Raw genomic sequence first — 26,979 nt, 5'->3', positions numbered from 1 at the left:
GTAAGGCATGAATTGAGTTTGTGAATCACAGGAATAGCTGTAAGTATACAAAAAATACTACACTGATTTGACAAATGCTATGGTACAGCGATATGCATCGACATCTACATCTACTATAGATACTCCGCAAGCCACCATACGGTGCGTGGCGGAGGGTACCCTGTACCACTGCTGGTCATTTCCTTTCCTGTTCCACTCGCAAATAGAGCGAGGGAAAAATGACTATTTGCTCCGCATGAGACCCAATTTGTCATATATTCGTGGTCCTTAGGCGCAATGTATCGTGGCGGCTGTAGTAACGTCGGCAGTCAGCTTCAAATGCCGGTTCTCTAAATTTTCTCAATAGTCTTTCTCGAAAATAACGTCACCTTCCCACCATGGATTCGCATCTGAGTTCCTGAAGCATCTCCGTAACACTTACGTGTTCCAGAATGAGATTTTCACTCTGCAGCGGAGTGTGCGCTGATATGAAACTTCCTGGCGGATTAAAACTGTGTGCACGGACCGAGACTCGAACTCGGGACCTTTGCCTTTCGCGGGTAAAGTTTGGAAGGTAGGAGACGAGATACTGGCTGAAGTAAAGCTGTGAGGACCGGGCGTCAGTCGTGCTTCGGTAGCTCAGATGGTAGAACACTTGCACCTAAGATCCAGCACGGTAGCCAATCCGTTGTGGTGGGGCCGCCATGTACCCTGTTGGTTGTAGCCCCCTGACAACACAGGGATCGCTCTACTGATGCCTGCGCCGTTTACTCACCACGTATGCCAAGGAGTAGATGCCCATCTCCCTGGGGCATCAGGACTCCCGGCAACGGCCATCCTGCTAGGTGGCCCTTGCTGTGGCTGGGTGGCGCTCATGGGGAGGGCCCTTGGTCGGAGTAGGTGGCATCAGGGTGGATGACACGCAATGAAGCGTGGCACATCATCTCTTGCTGGTGGCCAGCCACCAGCAGTCTCTAAGCGTTCGAGGGCTCATTTTAAAGGTAACGGTTATGACCCCAAATCGTTCCCATCCCTGGCCACACCATGGGAGGAACGAAAGGCAATGAATGACAGTGACACGTATTCGTCCCGGTATCTCGTCTGTACCAGAGCTGATGGGGAATCCTTTGTCTCCGTGAAGCCTCAGTTCTTTGTAGAGCATTTAGAGGACAAGTTTGGGGAGGTGGAGGGCTTGTCCAAAATGCGCTCTGGGTCAGTTTTGGTAAAAACGGCATCGTCCGCCCAGTCACGCAGGTTACTTGCTTGTGACAAGTTGGGGGATTTTAACGTTACCATCACACCACATAAGAGTTTAAATATGGTCCAGGGTGTTATTTTCCATAGGGACCTACTTTTGCAGTCTGATGACGAGCTGCGCGCCAACTTAGAGCGTAGAGGTGTTCATTTCGTCCGGCGCGTTCATCGGGGTCCGAAGGACAATCAGGTTGCTACCGGTGCCTTCATCTTGGCCTTCGAGGGTGATACATTACCGGAGAAGGTCAAGGTGATGGTCTACCGTTGTGACGTCAAGCTCTATATCCCTCCCCCGATGCGGTGCTTTAAGTGCTGGAAGTTCGGCCATATGTCTTCCGGCTGCACTTCCAGCCTCACATGTCGAGATGGCGGACACCCATCTCATCCCGATACTCCATGTGCTCCGCCTCCCATCTGTGTCAACTGTGGAGAGCCTCATTCACCTTGCTCGCCAGACTCCAGGATCTTACAGAAAGAACGCAAAATCGTGGAATATAAGACCCTGGACCGACTGACTTACACTGAGGCTAAGCGGAAATTTGAACGGCTACATCCTGTGCACATGATGGCATCTTATGCCTCAACTGTCACTCCTGCTCCAGCTCCTTTAGCTGCACCACAAACAGTCAGCTCTCAGAGTCAGAGGACCTCACATGCCCCCTTGACGATGGGGGCCCCTTCTCTCGCTGTTGCTCCCACACCATCTACCTCGGGAGCAGCACCCACTAAAACCACTGGGGACACCAGTCTCCACTTATAAGCCGGAGAAGCGTAAGTCTTCTTCGGCTTCTCTCGCTCGGAAGGGATCACTTGGGTCACTCCCTTCCCAGGTTCCTACCAGCGGCACAGCAGACACCAACCAGTGGCTGAAGAAGCCACAGGTCGCTGGTCATCGATCTTCGCGATCATCTTCGGTCCCTGAGACTGACTCCAATAAGCCCTCTCAACAACGACAACCAAAGGAACAGCGAGAGAAAACGACATTGAAGACCTGTAAGACCAAGACACCTGCAGTGGCACCTACTCCACCGCTACCTACAAGCTCTGCGTCTGAGGATGCGGTGGAGATTCTTGCGTCCGCTGAGGACCTCGATCTCGCCGGTCCGTCAGACGCAATGGATAGTACTTGCACGGGTGCTCCATCGGAGGCGGCATGTGACCCAGAGGCGTAATCTGCCTTCCCAGTCCCGTCACGCCTTTCTCAGCCATGGACAATTCCATCCTCCAGTGGAACTGCAGCTGTTTCTTCCACCATCTAGATGAGCTCCGACAGCTTATCGGCCTTCACCCTTTCTTCTGCATTGCTCTTCAGGAAACTTGTTTTCCAGCAATGCAAACCCCTGCCCTCCAGGGCTATCAGGGTTATTGTAAGAACCGGGCAGCTTATGAAAGGGTGTCTGGTGGCGTCTGCATACATGTCCTTAACTCTCTTCACAGCGAGTCTATCCCTCTACAAACAGCGTTAGCGGCTGTCGCTGTTCGGGTGTGGACGCTGCAGGCTTTTACCGTCTGCAGTCTTTACCTTCCACCGGATGGTGATGTCTCGCAGCATGTCCTGGCTGCGCTGATAGCCCAATTGCGGCCACCTTTCTTATTACTTGGCGACTTCAACGCCCATAACCCTCTGTGGGATGGGTCAGTGGCGACAGGTCGAGACGCCACCATTGAGCATTTATTGGCACCGCTCGATCTTTCGCTGTTAAATGATGGTTCCTTCACACACATCAGTGTGGCGCATGGCACGTACTCCGCCGTTGACCTTTCGATCTGCAGCCCTAGCCTCTTACCATCTGTCCAATGGAGAGTGCATGACGACCTGTGTGGTAGTGACTACTTTCCGATCTTTCTGTTACTGCCACAGCGTCAGTCTTCTGGGCGCCCTTGCAGGTGGGCAATGAATAAGGCTGACTGGGACTTGTTTTCCTCCATTGCCGCTATTGAGCCTCTCTCTAATGATGGCGTTGATGCGATGGTTCAATCGGTCACCACGGGCATCGTTACTGCCGCCGAATTTTCCATTCCCAGTTCTTCTGGGCCCCTCGGCGGCGGACTGTGCCTTGGTGGTCACCTGAGATCGTTGAAGCGATTAAAGATCGCCGGCGGGCGCTCCAGCGTCACAAGCGACATCCCTGCATTGAACACCTCATTTCCTTCAAACGTCTGTGTGCGCGGGCCCGCCGCCTTATCCGCCAAAGCAAGCAGGAGTGCTGGGAGCGGTATGTGTCCACCATTGGCCTCCATGTCTCTCCATCGCAGGTCTGGACCAAGATCCGACGCCTCTATGGCTATCGGACCCCTGTCATCGTCCCTGCGCTCTCATTTTCTCTGAGTTCCGCTTCTTCCAATTACCTCCTGGCCTTCCGCTCCATTAAAGAGTGGATGGAACGTCGGAGCCTTTCTTTTCGCACCCACCATTCTGAATCCTACAATGCTCCATTCAGTGAGTGGGAATTTCACAGTGCCCTTGCCGCTTGCCCTGATATCGCTCCTGGGCCAGATCGCATCCACTGTCAGATGCTGAAACACCTTTCAGTGGACTGCAAGCGACGCCTTCTCGACCTTTACAACTGTATCTGGGTCGAGGGTGAGTTTCCGTCGCAGTGGCGGGAAAGCATTGTCATCCCCGTTTTGAAACCGGGCAAGAGTCCTTTGGAGGTGGACAGCTACCGCCCCATTAGCCTCACCAACGTTCTTTGCAAGCTTCTCGAACGGATGGTGAGCCGGCGCTTGAATTGGGTACTGGAGTCTCGGGGCCTTCTGGCTCCGTCTCAGGGTGGGTTCCGTAAAGGCCGCTCCGCCACCGACAATCTGGTGAGTCTGGAGTCGGCCATCCGTACTGCCTTTGCCCGCCGTCAGCACCTGGTAGCTGTCTTTTTCGACATGCGGAAGGCTTACGATACGACATGGCGTCATCACATACTTTCTACGCTTTATGGATGGGGTCTTCGGGGCCCTCTGCCGATCTTTATCCGAAATTTTCTGTCGTATCGTACCTTCCGCGTGCAAGTCGCGGCCTCCCATAGTTCCTCCCGAGTCCAGGAGAACGGGGTACCACAGGGATCTGTCCTCAGTGTCTGCCTGTTTTTAGTCGCAATAAACGGGCTCGCTGCGGCGGTGGGAAATTCTGTCTCCGCTTCCCTGTATGCTGACGACTTCTGCCTTTACTACCGCTCTACTGGCATTGCAGCTGTTGAACGTCAGCTACAGGGCGCTATCCGCAAGGCGCAGTCTTGGGCTGTAGCGCATGGTTTTCAGTTTTCGGCTGCCAAGACCCGCGTTGTGCATTTCTGCTGGCGCCGAACAGTCCATCCTGAGCCGCGGCTTTATCTTGCCGACGAACTACTTGCTGTGGTGGAGACCCGCAGATTTTTGGGTGTAGTTTTTGATGCCCGGCTGACTTGGCTGCCTCATATTCGGCAGCTTAAACAGGCGTGTTGGCGGCATCTAAATGCTCTGAGATGCTTGAGCCACACGCACTGGGGCGCCGACCGGTCCACCCTCTTACGGCTCTACCAGGCGTTAATCCAGTCTCGTCTGGATTATGGGAGCCTGGCTTATGGCTCAGTATCCCCATCTGCACTGCGGGTACTGGACCCAATCCCACACAGCGGAATACGCCTTGCAACCAGTGCTTTCCGGACCAGCACAGTGGACAGCAAACTTGCGGAGGCAGGTGTCCCTCCATTGCGGTTCAGGCGCCAAAATTTACTGGCCGCTTATGCTGCCCATGTTTTTAGCTTGCCCGGGCATCCAAACTATCGTCTCCTGTTCCCGCGATCGGTCGTCCATCTGCCAGAACGTCGGCCCCGGTCAGGTAGTACGATCGCGGTCCGCGTCAAAGAACTTCTCTCTGGGCTTAGGGTTTTCACTGTTCCACCTCCTTTTCAGGCCACTTTGCGTACACCCCCATGGTTTGTTCCTCGCCCTTGCCTTCGGCTCGACTTGTCAAAGGGCCCGAAGGACTCAGTCCCCCCAGAGGCCTTCCGCCGCCGCTTTTATTCCATCCTGGCCACGTATCAGTGCTCTGACGTGGTTTACACTGACGGTTCGATGGTTGCTGGTCGTGTCGGTTATGCGCTAACTCTAGGGGACCATTCCGAACAACGTTCCTTGCCGGCTGGCTGCAGCGTTTACACTGCTGAGCTGCTCGCCTTGTTTCGAGCCCTAGAGTACATCCGCTCCTGCTCAGGTGAATCCTTCGTGATCTGTAGCGATTCCCTGAGCGGTTTACGAGCTCTCGACCAGTATTTCCCTCGTTCTCGTCTGTTGATGGCTATCCAGGAGTCCCTGCATACTCTTGCCCGTTGCGGCCGCTCTGTGGTCTTTGCATGGACCCCCGGTCATGTCGGTATCCCGGGCAATGAACATGTTGATCGCCTGGCGAAAGAGGCCACCAGGCAACCATCTCTGGATGTTGGCCTCCCACAGACTGATTTGCGAGCGGTACTCCGCCGAAAAGTTTTTGCGCTTTAGGACGCTGAATGGCGCGATCGGATCACGCCCAATAAACTCCGTGCCATTAAGGAGACGACGACTGTGTGGCGGTCATCCATGCGAGCCAACCGCAGGGACTCAGTCGTCCTTTGTCGGCTCCGCATTGGCCACTCCCGGCTGACACACAGTTACTTACTGCGTCGGGAGGACCCTCCTCTGTGTCGCTGCAGTGTGGCTTTGACAGTGGCCCACATTTTGTTGGCCTGCCCCCTTTTAGCTGCAGTCAGGCGGACATTTGCGCTGCCTGATACGCTCCCTGCCCTTTTAACTGATGACCCTGCTATGGCTGGCTTAGTTCTACGTTTTATTGGGGCAGGGGTTTTTTATCATTTAATATGAGCGTTTATGTTTTATTTTATTGTTTTGTGTCGATTCTGGCCTTTGGTCTACGGTTTTAAACTGAGTTTTTAATGTGTTCTCGGTGGTTGGCTTTTCCCTTTTTATTCTATGGTCGGCCAACCACTCCCACACTCCGTGTGATTTTAATTTGTTATGTCTGTTCTTTGAGTTTTTCTTGTCCTGTGTTGTCTGTTGCCTCTATTATCCGTTTTTTACTCTGTGTGGTAGTTTTTAAATTTTGGAACAAGGGACCGATGACCGTTGCAGTCTGGTCCCTTTAATCCCACAAACCAACCAACAAACAAACCTAGCAGCCCGCCTCTGGACTGCTTCTACGTCTTCCCTCAATCCGACCTGGTACGGATCCCAGACACACGAGCAGTACTAAAGAATAGTTCTTACATTCGGTCTCCATTACAAGTGAATTACTCTTTCCTAAAATTCTCCCGATAAACCGAAGTCTACAATTCGCCTTCCCTACCACAGTTCTCTGATGCTTGTACCTTCTCTTATCGCTTTGCAACATTGTGCCCAGATATTTAAACAACTTGACTGTGTTAAGTAGGGCATTACAGTTTGATCTTCCTACTCATCCACATCAACTTACATGTTTCGACATTTAGTGATAACTGCCATTCATCTGACTAACTAGGAATGTTGTCTTATCTTCCTACAGTCACTCATCTTCGATACGTTACTGTACACCACAGCATCATCAGCTAAAAACCTCAGATTGTTGTTCACCTTATCCGCCAAATCATTTATGTATATAGAGAACAATAGCGGTACTATGACACTTCCCTGGGGCATTGCTTGTCTATAATGAACACTCGCCGTCGAGGACAACGTACTGGGTTCTGTTATTTAAGAAATTGAAAGCCTTCTACTTCAGTTACAAATCTAGACATTAATAATAAAATGGAAAAGTACTGTTAACGAAAACTCAGGGAGAAGTTGTGATCTGAATGACAGTAGATACACTCCTGGAAATTGAAATAAGAACACCGTGAATTCATTGTCCCAGGAAGGGGAAACTTTGACACATTCCTGGGGTCAGATACATCACATGATCACACTGACAGAACCACAGGCACATAGACACAGGCAACAGAGCATGCACAATGTCGGCACTAGTACAGTGTATATCCACCTTTCGCAGCAATGCAGGCTGCTATTCTCCCATGGAGACGATCGTAGAGATGCTGGATGTAGTCCTGTGGAACGGCTTGCCATGCCATTTCCACCTGGCGCCGCAGTTGGACCAGCGTTCGTGCTGGACGTGCAGACCGCGTGAGACGACGCTTCATCCAGTCCCAAACATGCTCAATGGGGGACAGATCCGGAGATCTTGCTGGCCAGGGTAGTTGACTTACACCTTCTAGAGCACGTTGGGTGGCACGAGATACATGCGGACGTGCATTGTCCTGTTGGAACAGCAAGTTCCCTTGCCGGTCTAGGAATGGTAGAACGATGGGTTCGATGACGGTTTGGATGTACCGTGCACTATTCAGTGTCCCCTCGACGATCACCAGTGGTGTAAGGCCAGTGTAGGAGATCGCTCCCCACACCATGATGCCGGGTGTTGGCCCTGTGTGCCTCGGTCGTATGCAGTCCTGATTGTGGCGCTCACCTGCACGGCGCCAAACACGCATACGACCATCATTGGCACCAAGGCAGAAGCGACTCTCATCGCTGAAGACGACACGTCTCCATACGTCCCTCCATTCACGCCTGTCGCGACATCACTGGAGGCGGGCTGCACGATGTCGGGGCGTGAGCGGAAGACGGCCTAACGGTGTGCGGGACCGTAGCCCAGCTTCATGGAGACGGTTGCGAATGGTCCTCGCCGATACCCCAGGAGCAACAGTGTCCCTAATTTGCTGGGAAGTGGCGGTGCGGTCCCCTACGGCACTGCGTAGGATCCTACGGTCTTGGCGTGCATCCGTGCGTCGCTACGGTTCGGTCCCAGGTCGACGGGCACGTGCACCTTCCGCCGACCACTGGCGACAACATCGATGTACTGTGGAGACCTCACGCCCCACGTGTTGAGCAATTTGGCGGTACGTCCACCCGGCCTCCCGCATGCCCACTATACGCCCTCGCTCAAAGTCCGTCAACTGCACACACGGTTCACGTCCACGCTGTCGCGGCATGCTACCAGTGTTAAAGACTGCGATGGAGCTCCGTATGCCACGGCAAACTGGCTGACACTGACGGCGGCGGTGCACAAATATTGCGCAGCTAGCGCCATTCGACGGCCAACACCGCGGTTCCTGGTGTGTCCGCTGTGCCGTGCGTGTGATCATTGCTTGTACAGCCCTCTCGCAGTGTCCGGAGCAAGTATGGTGGGTCTGACACACCGGTGTCAATGTGTTCTTTTTCCCATTTCCAGGAGTGTATATTCATCCTTAACACCACAAAACAAAAATGACTAAAGAAAAGTCACACAAACATTTTTATTTGACAAACGCTTTCACTAACATAGGGTCTATTGTGGACAAAGTGATCAGCTGGGGATCGACACACGACACTAATCGGAACAATAATCGCTTTATCTGACTTCATACACGTGAATTTGGGTTATGGCACAAAAACTACACCACCATCTATGTTCTACCACTCCAAAAAGAAAAACATGAGTCGAAAGAACAGGGTGCTGAGAAACATATATTGGAGCCCTCCGCTGGAGCAGCAAACACCTTGCCCTCCTGCTGGTCAGGACAGCACACCACGATGCATTCGGCGACTGAAGTCATGGACAGCCGAAATCTGTTATTAATGGCGTGCGCCTGAAAAATGGAAGTACCCTATCTCGCGTTGGGTTAATTCGGAATGCAGGTACTTCCCTATGAGCCTCTGAAAGCCTGCTGGACTCCAGTGAGCAGGTGGACCTGTTTGCTGGTCCAAACCAATGTGACTGTGCCACGACTATGCATGACGGAAAATGTCAAATGTTTAGATGGCAGACTCAAGACAAATAAGCACACATACGCATCACTCGTTGTGTACGTAATGCTAGAAGCAGTACTTCTGATGATTCGAATGTGACTGGTACAGGCTCTATGTGGCACACTAGCAAAGGACGCAAGTGTCACCGTTTACGTAGAGACCTGAAGTTCTTTTCTAGCGAAGTGTCAGTACAAGAGTGATCTCTTTCTGTCTGCTTTCCTCGTCACCTCGGAAGCAAAAACCTATTTACATCTTAGAAAAAAAATGGCTCTGAGCACTATGGGACTTAACATTTGTGGTCATCAGTCCCCTAGAACTTAGAACTACTTAAACCTAACTAACCTAAGGACATCACACACATCCATGTCCGAGGCAGGATTCGAACCTGCGACCGTAGCAGTTCCCCGGTTCCGGACTGAGCGCCTAGAACCGCTAGACCACCGCGGCCGGCCTACATCTTAGACTTCCCCCACTTTAGCAAAAGCCAATCACGAGCTGGAGCTCAGCATTTAAAGCTCAGAGAGTGCCCTTTGCTCTGCGTACACAGATTTGACCAACCACCGACTTTTAAAATTAATTGGGAGAAAAGAAAGAAAGATTCCGCTTCATGGCCTTTTTCCAACACTTTTACGCCAAGCCTTCTGCTGACAACATGACCAGGATTGGATAACAGCCCTCCATAAAAAGCTTGTTATCTTTTCTGTTGCATCCATTTCGAAGTTTCCAAAGAACGGCCATAAACTTGCTAAAAGCCTCGTATTTTCACAAATATATTTTGTAACAGAGTCTGGACATCTGGGCACGAGTGACCTGTCCCACGGAAATTCGCAGAACGCTCACAGTTGTTTTATCGGCTTCCTGTCTAACAAGAGCCCAACCTCTGCTTTATTGCCAGTCTACATTGCGCTGGCCATTGCAGCGGCGACTTCTCTGCGCTAGTCAGCCTACTTGGGCAGGATTGCCTCCCGACTGGCGCCAACTAATGTGTCTGCACAATGACACCGCAGAACTCTGCCACCCGGAAATGTCTCCACACAGGTTCCACGGAAAAAACGCCCTTCCCTCGGCCCGCCGTCGCCGTGCTTTTCTGCATTCGTTTAAATCGGCACCGTATTCCTTTGAACGCAGGTAAAGCTTACCATTATTCCCTCCCTAGGACATGCAAGCAACAGTATTAACTAATGCCCACCATTTCATCATGATGTATGAAGTCAAATCGAAATAAAGATAATATTCCCTAAGAACATGAAGTGGCATAACACCGAATCAGAAGTGAGTGCCCTGCAATCACTCAGTCTTTTCGAAATCACAACGGATGTGAAGCAAAGTTTTGTAATAGCTCCCACTTTGTTTTCAATATTTGTTGGAACTATACTTAATCTTGTCGACGGAAGGCAGCCAAAGGGCATAGAAATAGAATACAGGACTGCTGGTGGTTTTTTCAGTCTCAGTAAACTGCGGACCAAGACTAAACAATCCAATACAATATGCAGATGGTAATGTTCTTGCCAACTCAGAAGAAGATCTGCAAACTATCCTAAGTGCATTTGATAAAGCATACACGATATTTCTCAGAAAATGCAAATCCTACATTAACCTGCTCCCAACTCTATCGCCATATCCCGAAGAATCACTCCAAGGTAGAGTTCTCCAGAACATTGAACACTTGCCATACTTTGGCATCCTTCTTTGAGAAAATACAATATCGCCTAAGATGCGCCAGTACGGCTTTTAGTCATCTTCGGTTAAGGATCTTCACCGGTCGCTGTGACCGATGGTTCTAGGCGATTCAGTCCGGGACCGCGCTACTGCTACGATCGCAGGTTCGAATCCTGCCCCGGGCATGGATGTGTGTGATGTCCTTAGGTTAGTTAGGTTTAAGCAGTTCTAAGTCTAGGGAACTTAAGACCTCAGATATTAAGTCCCATAGTGCTTAGAGCCATTTGAACCATTTTTTTTATAAGGATATTCCAAAAACCACAAAATCCGCGTTAAGACCAACATCGATGTATACCAGGATACTGTTATACCATCTCTCACTTATGGGTGCGAAGCATGGAATGCTTCCAGAAGGCACGTACAATGTCTGAAAAAGTACCGTCGGCGCTGCCTGAGAAGGATCTAAGATTCAAATACCAATATCGGCAAACTAACATCAGTGTTCTGGAAAAACTAAACAGTAGTAGCATTGAAGCCATAATCATCAAGCATCAACTCCGTTGGACGGGCCACATTGTTCGTATGGCTGAATCCCATCTACCAAAAGAAATATTGTATTCCCAGCTATTGCACTTAACCAACCAGTACGACGTTGAGATGTTTCGGAAGGTACTGAGCACTTCGAGCAACAGAGGTACCAACCGCAAGCGCAATGCTAGGAAACAACGGCAGCTTCTGAAGATACCCAGCCAATCCCCACCTACACAAACTTATGTCAACAATGCGGAAATATCTGCAACTCCAGCATTGGCCTCTGTAGTCACATAAGATCACATAGAAACTGAGTTTCTAAGAAGACAATTATATTCTTCAGCGAGTGGTAACCGATCACTCGAGATCCACAGTGTCAAAGTGTGTCAGGAATACCATACTTCAGGAATTACCTCTCACCACTGATGACGCAGTGACCGAGGGTTTTCACTTAACGAACGCGAGCTGCGGCGACTGTGTAGAGTTGAGAATGATAATAGACAATACTGCATGAAACATTCATATCAATGCGGGACATATGAAGAATGCATCAGATTGAGCAGTGTAGCGACATTCGCCATTAATTGGCTGTGGCAGCAGACGACCGACGCGAATACCTTTGCTAACAGAACGACATCGCCTGTAGCGCCGCTCCTGGACTCGTGACCGTATCGGTTGGACCCTAAACTACTGAAAAACAGTTTCCGCTCAGCTGAGTCCCAATTTCATCTGGTAAGAGCTGAGAGTAGGATTTGAGCATGGCACAGGAAGTCACGGATCCATCAGCAAGGCACTATGCGAGTTGGTGGGGCTCCATAGTGGCGTGGGCTGTGTTCCCATGAATGACAGGGTCCTCCGGTCCAGCTGAACTGATCATTGACGGAAAATGGTTATGTCTGGCTACTTGTAAACCATTTGCAGCGTTTCCTAGACTTCGTGTTCCCAAAGAACGATGGAATTTTTACGGATGCAAATGAGCCTTGTCACTGGGCCACAATTGTTCGCGATTTGTATGAAGAACTTTCTGGACAATTCGAGTGAATGATTTGGACACCCAGTTCTTCCGACATGAATCCTATCGAACATTTATGGGACATATTCGAGACGTCAGTTCGCGTTAAAAAAAATCATACACTGGAAACACTTTCGCGATTATGAACGACTACATAGGCAGCATTGCTCAATATTTTTGCACGTGAGTTCAAACGGCTTTTTGAGTCAATGCCACATCAAGTTGCTCGGCTACACCGGGCAAAGTTTGGCAGACACTACATTAAGAGGTATACCACTACTTTCGTCAACTCAGTGTAAACTACTTTACATCATCCTTTTAACACTATTTCCAGCATAATATAAAGCAACTGACAACAGGTATAAACGAATACCAAGATGTTTTATGTAGTTCATCGCACCACTGGTCACTGTCAGGAAATTTTAAAAAGCAACCTTGTCAGTACATTTGGGACATGTTGATACGACTTGAACAACGGTCTGACGTTCCGCACCCCAGTCAAACGATGGCGCTGAAGAATATTCCCGAATTGTGGAGACTGTCTGCTAATTTTCCACAGGGCGTTCGGAGGCGGTTCAGGGTGTTCTTAGGGACAGAGTCGAAAGATTTTGCAAACCGGTACACCTGGACGAAGAACTGAAACATCTGAAGCAGGCTGTCGACAAAAATGGCTACCCAGGGAAAGAAGTAAATAGGATTCTACGACCAAATAACAGTGGGTGAGGACAACGGTAAAACAACGATGGGAGAATGTAGGTTGCCTCCCGCTTATTACAACGTAACTTCCAGACAGGGAAGATTTTACAGGAACATGACATCGGACTTGTTTTTGGAGCAACTAAGAATCTGATCTGTAAAGAATAAAAGATTTCCTCCGTCGGAATGTGCGGTATATAGGATTCCATGTATTTGTGGAAATGTCTGTATTGGAACTACCAGGAGGAGCATGAATACAAGACCGATGGAACATAAAAGACTTTACGGACTAGATAAAATGGAAAAATCAGCTGCTGCACAGCGTGCTCTTCAGTCAGGAAATCATGAAGTGAAGTTTTGCGAAAGCAAACTTTTCTCTACAATGACAAACTACTGTCCACGGCTGTGTAAAGAAGCCAACGAAATTTATAAGCATGGGGATAATTTTAACGGAAAAGAAGAAGTCATGGAGCTTTATGGTATACGGACAGTGGTTCTGCAGAATCGGTAGATAATTTTTTACTCTTGACAGGCGACAGTCGATAGTTTAGTTTTATATTTAATAAGGATTATCGCTGCTGATCACGTGTAAACCTGACCAAGCACGTTTTATACAGTATATACGTCTCCCTGAGAGTCCGATTCGTTCTAGGCGCTTAAGTCTGGAACCTCGCGACCGCTACGGTAGCAGGTTCGAATCCTGCCTCGGGCATGGATGTGTGTGATGTCCTTAGGTTAGTTAGGTTTAAGTAGTTCTACGTTATAGGGGACTGATGACCTCAGATGTTAATTCCCATAGTGCTCAGAGCCATTTGAACCATTTAATTGAGCTTTTCCTATTTGAGAGGGCCCCCAGAACAACGAGTATTCGGAGGACAATGAAAGTTGGTGCCAACATTTGAAAGGACGTGCGGAATAGAAATAACGATGAAACTACTCAAAGATTCACATTTTAATTTGCACATTCGAGGTAACAATTGTTAATCGTACCATGTTCACATTCCATGCTACAAACTTTGCTCAGTGTGATGAACATCTGTATCTAGTCAACCTGGAACCGCACTAGACACATCATTTCACAGTTGTTCTCAGCTATTAGCGAAAGGTGACATTCCTCGTGCACTACTTGATGATCGCACTTTGCTTCCGGCATTCTCTGCACGGGGAACAGTAACTTCAACAATTTTTGTCGCGATTTGCCGTCGGCCTCTCCCAAGAGCAATTCCCAAACTGCCAGTTAATTCGAACTTCCGAATTAAATTCTCCAATCCCAGTGCAGAAAGAGGACTTATTCCTTTAATGCGTCGATTCTCGCGAAGAGCAGCAACACTATTGCTGTTGTTTTGATCAGACAGCTTTACGAGTAAGGCCCAGCTCATGTTGTCCAGACCCATGTTGACTTTCTGCAACTGTAAAGCACACTGATGCTTGTGTTTCAGTCTTACGTCGCCGTATCAGTACAGGTGCCTAACTGCTAAACCAGCAGCGCAAAGTCTGAACACCAGTCCTTCAACGTTAGGTACCGTTACGGTAAACTTTTAATGATGCAATTTGTTGTTTCAGTTATTCTCCTTTTACACAACGTACTGTTTTATTTACTACGTAATGCTTAATGTTTTTTATGAATATATAGTTCCACCACGTATTACACATTTGATTTTAAGTATGTGTTTTACTTCTACATATTTTTATTTTGTGTTTTATTGTTAGACAGACACTTGAGCCATGTGAAATCATTTTAATTAATGATGATTAATATGACTTTAACACAAGTTTCTCTAGACAGGACATACATAACTGTTGTGTACAATATAGGTTTCTCATGACAGATGACATCCACAAACATCTGTACTAAATTCTATTCACCGATAAATGGAGAGCACAAACAGGTTTCAGGACAACAGTCTCATCTTCAGATTCATACAATATCTGTAAAAATGAGCTAAAAGAGGGTAATTTCGTGATTCTCCGATACATGACATGTAAGCAGAAAATTTATCCCATATATTCCAAAGCCACGCAGAAAACCACTCGAAAAATGGAACAATGATCACGGGGTACGTTTGTCTCTAACATACACCAGATACAGCGAGGTAACCAGACTCTCACACACAGTACTATTTACATGCCCATCGAGTAAGGCATCATCCGCACGCCCGACGTCGAAATCACTGAAACATTAGTGCCGTGCGCAAACCGACACGTGGCAGCGTTCCTTAGTTGCATACACTGGGCAGTACTTTCTTGTGAAAAATCTTCAAACCAAACCTAGCGGGCGGCCTGGCAAACCCTTTCTGGAAAGCAGAAAGAAACCAGTATGTTGAAAACGAACGTTTAGCTTTCCCTGGAAAATATCTTAAACACCCTTATACTATAAGCTATCTAGGCCAGGCGCACACTCTGAGGCGCCATGTCACGATTTGCTCGACCTCTCCCGCCGAAGGTTCGAGTCCTCCCTCTAACGTGTGTGTGGGTGTTGTTCTTAGCATAAGTTAGTTTAAGTTAGATTAAGTAGTGTGTAAGTCTAGGGACTGATGATCTCAGCAGTTTGGCACCTTAGGAATTCACACACATTTGAACACACACGTTGTACTTGCACTTTCCCCTAATATTGCTCATTTAACCCATCCTGAATATCTCAATGGCGTAACAGATACAACCAATATAGTTATTTGTAAAGAAGCACAGAATCTAAATCACAAAAAATTCAATGCACATAAGAATCGACTTGGAGATCAGCTATTCCGAAAAGCTGTTTGTCAGTTGTAATTATGTTGTAGTTTAACAATGTCGCACAGTTAATACTATGCAGGTACTCAAAATACATTGCTGCCAGTGAAAAAAAGAAGTGGAGCGCCCAGAAAACATGGGCAGATGTCAATGCAGCTTCGTACAGGTACACATCATAGGTGGGTATGTAAATTATTAGGGTTGTAACTATCTGTGATAGGCAGAGAGGCCTCCATAGTATGTAAGTATTGAATGGTGCTAACGGAAATAGAACTGTGAGTGCGGATTGTGCATCCTGCTTGGATATCTCAGTCGACAGAGTGAGCAAGGCAAAGGTCCCAGACTGGAATCCCGATCCGTCACACAATCTGTCAAGAAGTTTCAGTATTGTTCGCGTTTGGTATTGTTATCGGACCCGGTGGGATGTACTATGATCTGACGAAAGATACCTCCTAATATCGTGTCGGACTTCCTTTTCCACGGCGTAGTGCAGCAGCTCGACGTGGCATGGACTCAACAAGACGTTGAAAGTCCCCAGCGGAAATAAAGAGCCTTTCTGTCCCTACTGCCGTCTATAATTGCGAAAGTGTTACCGGTGCATGAGGTTTGCTTTCATTATGTCCCATAAATGTTATATGGGATTCACGTCGGGCTATCTAGGGGATAATATCAGTTGCTCAATTGGTTAAGGCTGTAGTGCAAACAATGTGTTCCCCTGTAACATGACATCGTTATTTGGGAACATGGAGTCCAAAAAAGGCTGCAGATGGTCTCCAAGTAGCAGAACGTAACCATTTCCAGACCACGCCATTATGAAGCAACTACCAGCTTGCACAGTGCCTTGTTGACAACCTGGGCAGATGGTTTTGCAGGATCTGCGCCACACTCGAACCCTACCATCAACTCTTACCAATTGAAACTGGGACTCACCTAAACAGGCCTCAGTTCTTCCGTCGTATAGGGTCCAACCGATATGAACAGGAGCCCAGGAGAGGCGCTACAGGCGATATCTTGTTGACAGCAAAGGCACTTGCGTCAGTTGGCTGCTACCATTGCCCACTAAGGCCACATTTCGCCGCAATGTCGTAACGGATGTTATTCGCACGGTCCACATTGAATTCTGTGGCTATTTCACGCAGTGTTGCTTATCTGTTCGCAGTGACAACTCTGCGAAAAGGCTGCTACTCTCGGTCGTTAAGTGAAGTCCGTTGGCCACCACGTTGTCCGTTGCGAAAGGTAATGCCTGACACTGTGACTAACGAAATATTGAATTCCTTAACGATTTCCGAAATGGAATGCCCTATGCGTCTAGCCCTAGCTGCCGCTCCACATTCAAAGTACATTAATTACCGTCGTGCGGCCATAAACTTGTCGCAAACCTTTTGACACGAATCACCTGAGTACAAATGACAGCTCCACCAATGCACCAACGCACTGCCCTTTTGTATCTTACGTACGCGATACTATCGCCATCTGTATGTGTGCATATACACTAAAAATAAAAACATTATGAACACTACCCACCGCTACGTTGCGGGCACACAGTGTGTAAACGCAGCAAACACGGACCCCCGTCAGACTAGCGAATATACGGGCTGCAAATGGGGAAGTAATGAAGCGACTTTGACTAACGGCAGATTATTATTACCCAGAACCTTTGTACGAGTATCTCGAAAACAGTGAAGCTGGTCAGATGTTCAGGTACAACTAGCGTGAGCATCTACGGAAGGAGGTAGGACAGTGAAACTACCTCTAGGTACCATTTAGGTCTTCACAGAATGTGGAGTTCGGTGGCTCGTCGGCTCTATAAAGTCGGATAGATAGTGATCTGGGGCATCTCTACCGAAAGAGCACAATGCTGGTGCACGCAAAAGTGTTTCGGTGCACACCGTTCACCTTACATTGTTGAACAAGGAGCTCCGCAGCATACCATCCCAACATGATCACTTTTTGACCGAACAACATCCTCAATTACGATCGAAGTGGGCACGAGACCATCGAGACTCCACCGTCAATCAATGTAAACCTGTCGGCTCTTTGGGTGAATCGCATTTTTGCAGTACGAGCTCGATGGTCGTCTCCAAAAACGCCGTCATCGATTTGAACGGCGGCTCGATACGAGCACCGCGCCACGGAGCAGTATTATGCTACGGGAGACATTCTCCTGCGCTTGCATGGAACCTGTGCCAGTAATCGAAGACATGTTGACAGCTGCCAACTACCTGCGTCACTTCGTACTTGATGTTTTCCGCGACAGCGGTGTCATCTGTCAGCAGTATAATTGTCCCTATTTCAGAGCCATTTGGCTCATCAGTGTAGCTAACTCATGACGATTGTCACCACAGTGCACAAGAGACGTGGATGGCGTCAGACGTCGAGTGATGACCATAACGGAAAAGGGTATGTCACATACTTGTGATAGCGTTATCAGCTTCTGAATTTCAAATGTGTATGAAATCTTACGGGACTAAACTAAAAAGAACATAAGCCCGTGAGCTTACACATTACTTAACCTAAATTATCCTAAGGACAAACACACACACACACACACACACACACACACACACACACACACACACACACACACACACACACACACACACACACACACACACACCCCTATGCCCGACGGAGGACTAACCTCCGTCGGGACCAGCCGCACAGTCCATGACAGCAGCGCCTTAGACCGCTCGGCTAATCCAGCGCGGCCATCAGCACCTGACAGCGCTTAAAAGGGGCTCCCTTATGCCACCTGGTCGTCTCGTGCAGTATTCAGATTTGTGGTGCATACAGATGTGACAGTAAGATGGTGTTGGACTGCATGCGAACGTCGGGGTAGACGAACTGAGAGTCAAGTTTCCGGTTGACCAAGTCTACCACAATGGAGGATCGCCATATTGAGCATCAAACACATAATCCCTTCATAAGTGCTCCTGCCGTTCTAGAAAAGTAGTATACTCCGTGCAGTATTCTGTGTAATCCCACTGCATTGGTAGGTATCTGTAGTGAACTAGAGAATCTCAACCCATACATGGGCTGCTATTGCCGCCGGTCGGTATGGCGGGGACCTAGGGAGGTGTCCTTTTGTTCCATTATTTTGGAGAGGCACAGCGCTGTTACTCCTGGTGTCATGGTTTGGAGAGCCATCGGACATGACATCAGGTCGTGGCTGCTAATGAGGAGGTAAAAAGTCTCAGGGCACGACGGGTCGCGTCACGTCACGTGACTGACATCCTGTGTCTTTATGTAGTACCTCTCATTCGACACAATAGTGGTTCCATCTTTCATAGGATAATGCTCAGCCACTCATGGCCTACTGTTGACGTACCTCCGTGGCCAGCAAGACATGGTCATCTGTCCATTCCAGAACTCATGTGGGATCAGCTCGTAAGTCAACCCCGGCAAGAGGCCACCAACCGGGACATTGTGGATCAGTGTTACCAGTTGTGGCCCTGCTTGTCTCAGAAGTGGATACGGCGGCGTTATGAGACCCTTCCCAACCAAACCATTGCATGAGTACAGCCAGAGGACGTACTGTGTCATACTGGAAAGGAGGCTAATACTGTCAAGTCTTTTTTAAATTTGAATGTTGTGAAGTCACTGACATAATATCACAAAGCCTCTCGGACCGTGAGGTTTCATTTCGCTTCCTCCTCTCCTTCTGGTTGCTTCAGGTTTTTCGTCAGGCAGTTTATATCATTCGCCACGTCAACAGGAGCTCTCGCTTTCCAATGCAATGGTTGTCGACAGTCTGTAATAGTACTTTTTATTCACATTTATTGTCATCGCATTTGGTAGATTTGCGACAGTTTATTTTCGACTTTAATGACACGTCATCGGAAGCAGTATTTTGTAACCAAACTAACACACAAAGTCGTCATCTAAGCTACAGCTGATTCGAAGTGACCATGATCGATCACAACTTGAGATGTTACATTCGTAAAAAGATATTGGCTGTTATGATGTCTCGGTATGGTTGAAACTGCTCATCATACCTTCACCAAATTCAAACCAGATAGATGTGAGTGAAAGACGAATTTTTCAAAATATATCGCTTGGTGCAGTTTATCAAGGTCAAATTTCATTGAATTTTATATTTTGAAGACATAATCCCAAAAACATTTAATATGGAAAACACCTGAAGGAACTGAGCATGTTCACAGTGTACCCACAAGCGGAGATATATAAAACGTAATCGTAAAGATCATCATGGACTTATGTTACTTTGATTTCTTTCTGCGTTTCAACAGAGGAAGTTTTCAATGATTCATTCGCCTCGGAAGTGCGAAACCGAAAGTAGTTACTTCTTGTTTGTGTGTGGGAGGGGGAAGGGATGGGAGGCCACAACAGCTTCCGATATTCATTGAACGCGTTAGACAAATATTTGAATGGCCTTAAGGATGTTGTTGACGAAGGAGTATGATAAGGTTGTACGTGAGTGAGGATGCCTTTCATCCTGGCTGGCGCACGTGCGACAAGAATGAAGATAACCGAAGGGCGGTGGTGAGGAAAAAACGCCGTGGCAAGGGCCGGCTCGCCTTTGCGGGTCGTGCACGCGAGAGACCCCGCTCTGTGACGTAACGGGCGCTCGCGGTTCGCCGGTCCGCAAAAATGTGCGGGCGTTGTGGGTGGTGGGGGGGGGGGGGAGGGGTTGCAGGCTTTGTGTGGTCGGAGCGCAGCTCACGGCCAACTGACCGCCGCACCCTCCAGTATCGATAATCGGACCCGATGTTGCAGAGAACGTGACCAAGTGGACCACCTAGACGAATCATATTGGTGGAGCCTTCTCGGGGCTCGCGCTGATGCTCCGAGCCAATATGTGCAAACTGGAAGCAGCAACTGTACACCTCCGAGCTTTGTAACTGCGGCAATTCAGCTTCCAGTTTGGAAATTACGGAATGCTTTTGCATGGATGATTCCAGGTATCTGGTCATCAACTGGAAAAATACGCCGCAGCTGAGAATAATATCGGAATCGCATATTTACCACGACAGTCTTCCGCTCCTTCACATCACTGTACTGGGATAACAGATTTTTTTTTCTGAAACTTCGAACAGTGCTCACATTTCACTAACTGTATGAACTAAGAAACCTGTCTCACTAAGTTGACCTGCAGGCAGCATTGCTGCATAGTTTTCATTCTTTCACTTAGATTCGTCGACTGGCCTAATCTTCTGGGGTGAAAAACGTACTCTACAGTGCTTGAGAATACATACAGAGTGATTCCGTAAGAGCATGCAAAAATTTAACAGGACATAGAGGATGCTCCACTGAACAATTTGACGTAGTGAACCTGAGGTAGGAGAAGCCAGCTTCAGGAGATACTAGGGCTGGTTGGTTGATCTGAGGTAGGGAACCAAACAGTGAGGTCATCGGTCCAATCGGATTACGGAGAGAGGGGGAAGGAAGTCGGCCATACTATTTCAAAGGAACCATTCCGACATTTGCCTGAAGCGATTTAGGGAAATAACAGAAAACCTAAATGAGGATGGTCGGACTTAGGTTTGAACCGTTGTCCTTCCGAATGCGATTCAAGTGTGCTAACCACTGTGCCAGTCACTCGGTGAGATGATAGTGATAAAGTCACATTACTGTGCACTTTTTATTTACGTTAGTAACATTTAACTGCAAATACCATCATTGACAAAATGAACTTAGCATTTGTATTTTATCTTACAAACTGTGCTGAAACTGACGGCCGTCAACCTCAATTCTAACATGACATCTGCGAACAAGATTCTGACGCACCCTGACAAATATCCCTGGAGTGTTGCAAACCGCATCACCGGCATCTACAATTATGGTACCTAATTCTATGTCATAATTTACAGGTATGTCATACGTGAGTGACTTTAGATATCCCAATAGGAAATGATCAAACGGTTTCAGGTCAGGTGACCTCGCAGGCCATGGAATAGGGCCTCCCCTTCCAGCCCAGTGACCAAGAAATACAGCACTGAGGTGGTTGCGGACATGACTTCCTAGTAATCAGGCTCGTCCTCGTTTCCTTGCTGGAAATAAAGAATGTACATTTAAATAAACGGCACTGTACGTAAAAACTAAGCATGTTACTTGTAAATAAGCTGGAGAACTGTAATGCTAGACAAAGCGGTAGACAATTCTACTTCCATATCTCCTTAAGCTGCCTTTCCCGACCCCAGATTCCCTGCCTCAATTTGTTCAGTGGAGCATTCTCTATGTCCTGTCACATTTTTGCACGCGCTTACTGAAACATCCTGTATGCTACTTAATGGTATCTGTGTTTAATACAGGAGTGACTTTAGGATAAACACAGCAATTCTCAACCACAACACTAGAAGTACTAGAAGTCCTCGTAGACTATGCATCACTCTTCACTGCTCGGAATGGAGTTCTATGCTCTGTTGCAAAAAGTATAATGAGTGGGAGGAAATTAAAACTCCCCAAATATTTTAAAAAAGTATCAGAATATTCACTAACGTAATTTCCGCCTTAATTCCAATATTTGCTTTAGACGGACCTTGACATCGCCAGTACACAAATAGCTGATAGTAGCCTTTGTGAAATTCCATAAATGCTTTATTTAATTGTAAGGGTCGGTAGAAGAGAGGTTAACCGTCAATTTAGTAATGATTGTAAGGTAGAAAGAGATACGGATTTTGTGAAATTGAACATACTGGACGATTACTGGTTGTCACTGAAACAAACTTACACAATTTGACATTTAACAGCCCGACATAAATGAAACACTTCTGAACAATTACGCTGTGTACTACGACATCATTGTTTGTGCTCTTAACTTTTAATGAATTTGCTACTTTATCAGAACACTAACATTTGATCCGATTGCATTAGGAACTACTAAGGCTTACTACAAGTTGCTTGTACACATACCTAGTCATATTAATCGAGCAACCTTCACAAACCTAAAGAGAACATAAAGATCTTTCTGTAATTAAAATAAATTATACTGGTTTATCCACCTTTTAAAGAAATTCAAGTTGAAGTTTTCCTTAATCAAATAAGTTTAAAGCAAAACCATTTACTGTTACAGTACTGGAAAGTGTTCAATAAGCACTTTGATTATTAACAGAATTATGTATATTTTCAGATACATATACATTCTGCCATTAGTCTTAACCAAAACAGTAAGAAAGTTAAGCTGACTTCTTAATATTTACTCTCTCTTTTGACCTGTTAGGTTCCCAACAGTTCTAGTATCGTCCCTGTTCATAAGTTTCACAAAGCGTAGTAGTGAATAAGGCACAAAGTTCGGACAAGCTCGTCTTATTAAAATTCTTAGTTATTAATAGATCGAGTGTACTAATTCTTTGGCAGATAGTTTCTCTTGTTTGGAAACACGTCAGCAACACAATTCAGTTACGTTCATTAACATAAAGTGACATAACATCGAGACCCTTGCTTTCAGTATTTTTGAAAATTCTCAAGGTTAATTTACCATTTTCGTATTCCACGTAATCGACAACTTGCGAGAATAGTCATCATTAATGATGGATGCACTCCGAAGCAATGCTCCTAGTCCTGTGGCGCTGCTACCAACGGACTAGGCTTCCATCACATTAGTAGGCCACCGCTCCTGCAGCTGCTGTCTGTCTTTGCGTGAAGAGGGATGGTTTGTCTCGCAGTAGAACGCTCTATTGGTGACCACACGTACTTACAGAGATTCACATCTTACTGTCTACCTGTCTATCTCACTCTGTGGCTATCCTCCTCTTACTCTGTTCATAAATTATTCAAGATAGTTCAGTTGCTCCTAACGATACCGGTTTATGTAGCCCGCACTAAGTTTGTATCAGGAATGATATCCATACATGCGATAGCCACGTAATCGATAAAAGTTATTTCTTAGAGCTTTGGGCTACAGTTGGCAAACGGAATCTTACTGTTGAAAATACAAGTGAGCGTTGGCCCCAAGTTTCACGCTGCTTTTGGACCAATTCTTCTACCGTACTTATCCTAGTGTCTCCAAACCTTCTTTGTATACAAAGCGATGCAGTCATGGTTTGAATATCTCTGTAAGTTTATTCTGTTTATAGCTATTAATCTTCCGTAAATTGCTCAGAGACTTTTCCGTATAAAGTGCATTTCACCGTAAGGAACTACGAAACTAATAGCATATATCAGAATCGGTAGTGTGGAAATAACTTTCCGGTATATAACCCAATGAAAAGTTTATTTGTGATTACCACGTTAATTTCATAAAAAATTAGTACAATTGTTCTAAGGTGTCTTCGTATACTTTACCAGCTATTCTAAAATTTTTGATAATGTGCTTCGAATTACGAGAGCAAACTGGTGAAAACTTTGTTCTGACATGTGGTGTTCCATAAAACGATATCGTTAGTGTAGGGGCAGCTGAATAACCGTGTCTATTTATCTTTTATTTTGGTTATATAAGGGAAAGATGTCATTTCTATGCTTACCATTTTGACGTCTCCTTTTAATTTCGTTGTTTCTGATAGTGAAACACACTTTAAAAGGTAACTTTTCTGAATCATTTATGAAAGATTAATAACGGTAAATAGAATAAACTTAGAGAAATAAAACCTGCATGACTACATCACTAGTTATAAAAAAAAAGAATGGAAACACTTGGATAAGGATGCCAGAAGTAAGGTATATGTTGGTTCAAAAATGCTGTACAGTCCACGGCCAAAGCTGAGTTGTATTTTTTACCGTATGGTTCCGTTTGCTAACAGTCGGTCAGAGCTCTTAGAGGGAATCTGTATTGATGACGTGGCTGTCAGATGTCTGGATATCGTACCTGATACAGACGTAGTGCAGGTTGCACAAGACATCATCAGTAAGAGTAACTGAAACACCCTGTATATCTGCACCACATAGTCCATGTGTTTTATTACAGCTGAATGATGACTCGATCATAACTTAGTGTAATAGATAATATGACAAGGCTCAGACTGGTCTGAATACGTTACGTATTTTATTTTTGCCTCCAGTACACGCTGGTAACAAATATATACAAGTGTACTACTAGAAAACACTGTCGCCTGTATAAGCTTTTTTGTCATATGTTGTCATATGTTGTCATCCTTGAACCTAACTGAACATATAACACGCAAGAACTCAAACCAATCTCTTGTTGCATAGCACATTTTTTCGCCGAACCCCCCCGTTTATTAAATGAAAACGGCATTTGGGTAGTACAACAGATGAAGCAGTGGCTTTTTTGAAAATAGCTGTTTCTCTCTTAACACACACAGGCACAGCGTTTCACAACTCTTGTTGCAGACAACTTGGGGCTAAGAGGGTACTTCGCTGATAAGGCGTTGATAAGGAGTTGATAAGGGTCCAACGTCTGCAAGTGTACAGTTCGAATATAAATTAAGTTTGAATATTGAATCACTTTCAAACCTGCCGCTTAAAAGTACACAAAATAATGAGGAAAGAGCGCTGTCATCATTCCCACCTGTAATTATGACATCGTATATCATTTACATCCGACTACAACAGCGTCTGCTAGAAACTGGTATTTGAGCAACTTGGAGGTTTGGCTGTCGTGCTCCGCACACACACTCCGCTCTCTCGACATTGCGACATTGAAGACTCACGTGGAAGAGAACCTGACGATTATATTCGATACTTTCCCCGTTCCATGGGCTCCTGCGGAACACACAGATCAGACACTGTCTCATCTATGTGCATACCGTGACGTGGGAGATTTGAAAGTAATTCGGCCTTCAAACTTTAGGACAGAGTAGTTTACATCCACACAGTCCATTTCCTGACATGAATTCCTTATCATAACTTTACCCAAGAACATTCCAAGAAACCTAGAAGCCAGTAATTGGAATTTGCAAAACACCCTGTATAAAGTAATCTACATCGAAGAGCCAAAGAAACTGGTAAACCTGCATAATACCGTGTAGAAACCTAGTGACCACGCAGAAGCTCCGCAACACGAGGTGGCATGGACTCGACTAATGTCTGAAGTACTTGTGGAGGGAACTGACACCATTATAGAGTCTCCACCAGTTTCAACAGTCACCTGCTGACATGCACGGTCCAGGGATTCATGAGATTGTCACCATACCCGTACACCTCCATCTGCTCAATGCGATTTGAAACGAGACTCTTCCGACCAGTCAACATGTTTCCACTCAACAACACAATATCGGTATTGACGGACCCAAGCGAGGCGTGAACTCTGTGTCGTGCAGTGTACACGAGTGGGCCTTCGGCTCCGAAGGCCCATATCGATGATGTTTCGTTGAATGGTTCGCACGCTGACACTTGTTGATGACCCAGCATTGAAATCTGAAGCAATTTGTGGAAGGTAGCACTTTCTCGCGCTGAACGATTCTCTTCAGTCGTCGTTGGTCCGTCTCTTGCAGGATCTTTTTCTGGCTGCAGTGATGTCCTGATATTCATGGTATACTCGTGAAATAGTCGTACGTGAAAATCCCCATTCCATCGCTAGCTCGGGACTGCTGTGTCCCATCGCTCGTGCGCCGTCTACAACACCACGTTCAAACTCAATCAAATCTTGATAACCTGCCATTGTAGCCGCAGTAACTGATCTAAGATCTAACAACTGCGCCAGACACGTGTTGCCTTATATAGGCGTTGTCAGCCGTAGTTCCGTATTCTGCCTGTTTTACGTATATCTGTATTTGAATATGCATGCCTGTACCATTTTCTTTGGCGCTTCAGTATAGAAGTATTTGCCTTAACTGCCAGTCTGGCAACAAGCAGATTCGCGGTGGTTGTAAATTATTGTTAATTTACATTATATAAAGAGGTACTAGTGGTTGCATTTGCTTATTAATGCATTACTTGGCTCATTTCACATGCCTGAAGGCCTTGCTTCGTGATGGGATTTATACAACACAATGCGGGAATGAATGAATGAAAAATTTCAAACAGTTACATGAACACTCAGTTGCTATTAATGAGTGACTTTTAGTGAGCTTGAGCATCACATGTTCATAATTTAATTCAAAGTTTATAGTTACGAAGAAAATAAAAATAATAATAAACAGTATCCTCTGGATTTGGACACATTTTCTTACGTTTTTATCCGCCCAACTTGTTTGGAAGATTCGGTTTTCAACGATTTATAGAGTATAACAGGTATAAATGCACATATTTCTGTTGGTGACTGAGGACAGTCTACTGAACAATATTACATCAGTATTTTCTTCGTTTGCAAAATAATCATTATGGCTGTTAGGATTAATATGTTATTAGGTTGCTTAGCACCTCCAAGTACATGTGGCACAGGCACACCATTAATGTTTATTTTCCCTTGGGCATCAGGTCAGGTATTGAAGTGTGGACAGAAAACGGTTAGTCAGTAGAGTCAGTACCATCTGTCA

This window comes from Schistocerca piceifrons, chromosome 7 (genome assembly GCF_021461385.2).
Source record: "Schistocerca piceifrons isolate TAMUIC-IGC-003096 chromosome 7, iqSchPice1.1, whole genome shotgun sequence".
Classification (NCBI taxonomy): Eukaryota; Metazoa; Arthropoda; class Insecta; order Orthoptera; family Acrididae; genus Schistocerca; species Schistocerca piceifrons.
Note: the sequence above shows the minus strand (reverse complement) of the source record.